At 38.3% G+C, this 6,018-nt stretch overlaps 2 protein-coding genes across 6 annotated transcripts in view; both read left to right on the top strand.

Annotated features, from left to right (window-relative positions):
* Positions 1-6,018, top strand: part of CCDC181 (coiled-coil domain containing 181) — a 289,422-nt gene that overhangs the window by 97,075 nt on the left and 186,329 nt on the right. The gene's annotated exons all lie outside the window — the stretch shown is intronic.
* NME7 (NME/NM23 family member 7) overlaps positions 1-6,018 on the top strand; it is a 108,382-nt gene that overhangs the window by 66,702 nt on the left and 35,662 nt on the right. The window lies entirely within an intron of this gene.

The following is a 6,018-nucleotide window of genomic DNA, read 5'->3' on the forward strand; positions in this document are numbered from 1 at the left end:
GAAAATGGCAACCGCTTTTAAAACTGAAGGGGATTGTAAAAGGAGCTTTCAAAAGAAAGTTGGAACAACTTTTCAGTAGGGGAAAATCACATTCCGTAACGAGCTACCTCAGCAGCACTTCAAATGTTGATCAGGTTTGAAGGGGAGGGGGTTCAGATCGTGGGGGTGGCACTGAGGAAGCAAAAGTCTTCCCTTTTTGCATTATATTTGATCTCGCCCTCCCTGTGTATCAATTAGATAGGCAGCAGGACTTTTTCAGATTAAACTAGAATTCATAACTTTTGTTGGGCATAATTTTAAGATGATTCTAAATGTAAGATGAGCTCAACTACATCAAAAGGAATATTGAAATCATTTTTGTTTCCTGCAATTGTCTTTTATATGAAGATAATAAAAGTGTGTAAATGATTAACTCTACAAAGTTTCAACTGGCTGAAAGCCTACACTTTCTTTGCCTAGCATTCCATTATGTCATATCCTGAACAAAGGTCTCTTAGTGCTGTACTGTGTCTGTTCAGATGTAAGCTCCACTGAATTCAGTGAGGCTTATGCCCAGGTAAGTGGGTCTAGGATTGCAGCTGAAGGGTGCTGTTTACATATTAACTTCTGAGCAAGTATGCAACCGAGTCTTTAAGCAATTTGGAATTTATTCTTCTTTCCTCAGCAGTGCATTTTTATTAGTAAGACAAGAGAATCAATCATGTGAAGTGAAGCAATGCCCGGTCTTGTCATGGGCTCTTCCTTCGTACCACATTTCCCCTTTCAGAGGCCTTTAAATAATTAATAACAAGGCCATTGTACTTCCCAGTCATCTGGTGATGTTGCAATACAGCCTTTCATCAAGGGCTAAAACTGAGCGGTATAATTCTATCTCAGATGCTTTAATTGTTCAGAGAGAAGAGAAAATGCTTTGGGGCTGATGAAGGCAGTGTCAGACCAACTCTCCTTCTCAATATCCCTACTATTAAACTTTTTCCTATTCTGTTCATTTCACTAATTGCTTCTGTGATTTCTCTTTCAATAGGGCATTTGTGTTTTGTTTTGTTTTTGCTTTTCTATTTGTGTTGTTGTGATTACAGTGCAATCTTGTAGTATATTGATTTTGATATGATATTGTGAACTGCTTTGTATAGTTCAGATAGAAAAAAAATACATTTGATTTTTAGAAAAATGTAAAAACAGCCAATTCAATTGCGATGATGATTTGCCTATGCAGCTATTTCATATGCTTTGTCATAATTTCTAATTTTGGTAGCAGGAACTAAAAATAAGTAAAATCCTTGTCTGCATACAAGAGATTAAAATATGAATTAGACTTACTATAAATGTCACATTCCCATGATTAATTCAGCATTTGCTAATGTATATGGCGTGGGTCTACCCACTTTGCACTCCATATACTGAGGCTCTTCCTTTCCCCCAAATTGCTGAAACATTTTCTTTGTTTCTATCAGAACAGGTAGAAAAACCTAGTTGACCGTAGCTAAGCAAGATGAAAGAGACTGCATCTTGGATCTATCAAGCTTATCTTAGGGCTCATACTACAGATTTCATATTTATAAGGCACCAAGATTCTAAGCAATTTACAATACAAGATTAAAACAGTCAACAACCTCCTTACCCAAATCCCAGTGGAATCCAGCCCAGCTTAGCCATCATAAAATCTCTATAGCAGCATTAATAATCAAGTTACAGAAAAATTGAACACTTGTCTAAAGAGGTAGTATTCACAACCATCCAAGTTCAATAAGTAAGATATAAGTAAGTGAGGTATTTCACTTCATGAAACACTTGCCTTTGGGTCCATGTCCTCTGATTTCTTGTAAAGAGAGGACTTTAAGAATTTCACTCCCTAGACATGTATATGGGTGTCAAAGCAGCAAAATTGCTGTTTAATTTGAGTATCAACCATCATATCATTTTCTGAGTTGGTTTAAAGGCAGTTACATGTAGGCTGCATGATGATAAAAACATATACTAGGGACCCCAAGGGTTCTTAATCCACGTAGGTGCACAACTGGTATGTTACAGTAGGCTAAGCAAAGGCCTTGCCTTTTTCCATGGTTTCTACTTGCTGATCTAGTAGTAGCTATGAGTCCAGAAGAACTTCTACAAACCTGTTTTTTCAGGAACAGGATGACCCATCAAATGAATTAAGGTCATTATAGACTCAACTGCTTCTGTATAAACAGTAACACTAAGATTTATTTTAGCTTAGTTTGGCCCATCTAGTTCTTCATAGTCTATTTTGTATATTATCTATTTTTTCCAAAATGGGAGTCAGTTTTCAATCATTGTTATTGATATGACTTGGGGAACTCAAAAAGAAAAGCTTCTTAGCCAGCGCAAATAGCTGTTGAAAGGCCAGAGTTTAGTAGAGCTCTCATTTTTATTTATTGTTCAAATATATATACTGCTTTTCTATTTGTATAAAACTCAAGATAGCATACAGTATTTTTTTAAAAGAGAAAGCTTTGTGTATATTAAAATTGAGTGTAATTGCTTTATTCTCAATTTGATGACTTCCCAACTATATTGGAGCATATATTAGAAGTCTATTCTTCTGATGACAAGCAGATTTACAAAGGATATTTCATAGTCTATAGAAGCAAGTAAGTATTGGAGAGAGACTGCCCAACCCAGGAAGAGGAGTCAAACAGGGAGTTAGTCTGGAATCCCTCTGTGGGCACAAGAGGACAAAGTCTTACCCTCTTGAATGCTGTTGAAACTTATCTATGCTTATACAGGTGCAAACCGTCAGTCTGAGAACTTGAACAATAAAACGCTAATTGAATTATTTAAGTGTGAATCTGGTTGTTACACCTGGCATTAAGATATGTAAAGAGGTACAGTCATCCTGCATAGGATGAAATCTGTATTACAAGAAAGCTCCCAATTACCAGCTACCAAATATGATGACATGTGATTTCTTGATTAGAAGATTCAGACAACTGGTCCTGTTTCACCTCTCAAGGTTATAAAATACTACTGTTTTGGCAGTCTCCTTGTAATAGTATGAGGGAGTGCCTTTGGAAGTTGCTACCTAGTGAACAGCGAGAAGAAACAGGGAGAAGCCCACAGCTGCAAAGAAAGAAAATCGGAAAGGATCCTCCCTAACTTATCAGACTGTAAAAAGAGACAGCAAGAGTTTTGTAATTTCATACATATAGGTTTCTGTTAATGTAACCTTACAGCAATGTAGAATTAGCTCATCCAGTCTTTTTCTATCTAGGAAGACTGACATCAGTCTTGCAAGTCTGAAAGTACAAATATCCAGCTGTTCTGCGCTAGTTATACCTTTCCTGGATTGAGAAGCCCTTCTTTCTTTCATTCACATCTTAGTTATGGGGCTATTGCCATGAACTCTACATGAGACTACTCTTGAAGAGTATCTGGAAGCTGCAGCTAGTGCAGAATGCAGTGGTGTGAGCAGTTTTGAGTGCCACTCGAGCTGCACATATTATGTCTGTGATATGTGAGCTGCATTGGGTACCAGTTTGCTTCCAGGTTCAATTCAAAATGTTGATTATCAGCTTTAAAGCCTTCATCCCATGGGACCAGATTACCTATGGAATCATCTTGTCCTATCTGGTCAGGCAGGAAGGGTATGCTGTGGATCCCATCTGTTAAAGAATTTTGAATGACAGGATCCAGGAAGAGAACCTTCTCTGCCATTGCCTCATCCTTTGGAATATCTTTTTCCACAGCAGTGAGATGGGGCCCCACAACTTCTGGCCTTTTGAAAGAGGGGTTAAGACTTGGCCCTCCCAACCTAGCATGGAGGTTGAAGAGTGTTACGAAATCCTCAAAGCAGTTGGTGATGTGAGGGAGCTCCCTCCGCCTTTATAATCTGTAATATTTTAATTTTAAGTTTGTTCTTCATTCTGTTTTATTTTTTTGTGTATTTATTTATTTATGATTTCATATCACCTTTTATGTTTTTATTGTAAACCGCCCAGTCACTCTTGTGGGACACTCTGGCACCAACAGTTCGACAGGCCCTTACTTTTCTACTCTTTCAGAAGGCCATTAAGACCCGGCTTTTTACTGAGGCCCTGGGATTGTATGGGTAGAAGGTATGGAAGGAAGCAGCCGAATTAGAATTACCTGGACCAAACCTATGCTTTAGGTACAAAAGCAAGTATTTGGAAGCAACATTGTGTTAGAGAAGGAAAAGGTCAATGCTGCAAGCAAATTTGCAAGTGAGAGCTGAGCAAAACAAAAGACACCAGGACAAAGATGACTCGGAAAGTATGTGGGACTAGAGCTAGCCTGCAGAAATGCAGTGTCGAGATGGGGGAGAAATGGGTTCAGAAGCATGCACAGCCACAACTGAGCAGAGGAGCAGAGCCAGCAGCCATGCCAACTTCTGCAGTTCCATCCAGAGCCAGCCAGCATTGGCAGCAGGCAAGAAACAGACACACCGAAGTTCTAATGCGCTGTAGGCCAGAGACAACAGACACTTGATAAAAAAAGTTTATAAAGTTCAACGAGTTACACTTTCACAATGTCCCAGAAGTAGATGATGCTCCATATAGTAATTTGGTCAATAGAACTCCTTGACAAAAGAACTCTTTGCATCATAGGAGAATGTATAGAAAGTATAGTAGCTTTGTTTGTTTCAGCAAGGCTGGGAAATGTCTTCCTCCTCCTCTGGATCAAGCCCTTTATGCTTTTCCCCCCATTCCCATTCCTAACCAGGATACCTTATAGTTAGTATTACTGTGCTGTACTCAAGTACAATATCCAAATATCCCTTGATTAGGGAAATTAGGAGAAAACTTGTTTTTATGTAGGTGGCTGATAGCTTATTTACCTATTTCACCAACTTCTTTTCTTGGTAGAATTGATACTTTAACGAGACCTTTTTTTTCAGCTTCTCTGAAGAAATAGTAGGTGCTAATTCCAGGGAAGCTGTCCGTATGCAATAAGGCAAAACAGAACAAATACTCTTCTTTCATTTTTATTCAGGATATGAATTCTGTTACCTGTCATCTCTTGCTAGTATTTGAATATGTGTTGTTAGCCTTGGTCCTCTTCTTAATTGTGAATGCTGTTTTGGAATTGCACCGTGTTTTCTCTCCTTCCTAGAGAAAAAGAAAATGCTCCTTAAGGAGCATTTGAACTTGTGACATCCAGTTAAATTGTTACTGTTCTAACCCTTATTACTCCTTGTTCTTCGTCAACAAGGTTATTAACCCTGTAGTTACTATATACTTCTAATTATTGTGTTTTAAAGTTATCTTTTTGGTTATCACTTCAGCCTTCAGGCTCTGTTATTATGCCTAACTGTAGTTACCTTTTCGGTTTTGCACAAATAATTACATTTTTAAAAAATTGTATTGTCATTTCAACTATGGCCTACATTTTGCTACGTCACTACGGCACTATTTCCATGATTTGGATATTCATGAAAATCATGACCATCATCCTGGAAAGAAAGCAACTATTCTCCAAACAAAGTGGCTTCCATTCGGAGATTTACAAATTGGATCTCTGCCTTGATGCACTTTGTCTTTCATTGCCAGTTAAGGATTCTCCATGACAAGTCAGGCCCTCCTCTACAATCTCTTCAATGACCTTTTTGATGGCTCTATTTTTGCATGATTTATGCAGTTCTCATCCTTGATGTAGTCTTTCATGTAGCAGTGCAACATAGCAGTTGGATATCAGAACTATGAAAAATAATACATTGGGGAAAGTGTGTTATTTTCTGATTTCATGTAACAGAGCATCTGTCCTTACCTGCTGTTTAACCATGGATGCAACGTGCAGAGAATGCAAGAACATGAGCAGTTGCTGTGGTTCTTGAATTAATCATCCTATATTTACCCAGTCTTGCTCTATTCTCATATAGTGTTAAGGCAGCCTTGAGAAGTCTGGAACAATTGGACGAGTAGGGATTTTGCCCATAATCATGTGCATTAACAATGTGTTTGCTGCCAAAAAGTCGTCTATGTCTGTTAAAAATTCTGATGTGGCTCTGGCATAGAGCACCATGCACATGTGCAGCTTAGC

This window comes from Vipera berus, assembly GCF_964194415.1.
Source record: "Vipera berus genome assembly, chromosome: 4".
Classification (NCBI taxonomy): domain Eukaryota; kingdom Metazoa; phylum Chordata; class Lepidosauria; order Squamata; family Viperidae; genus Vipera; species Vipera berus.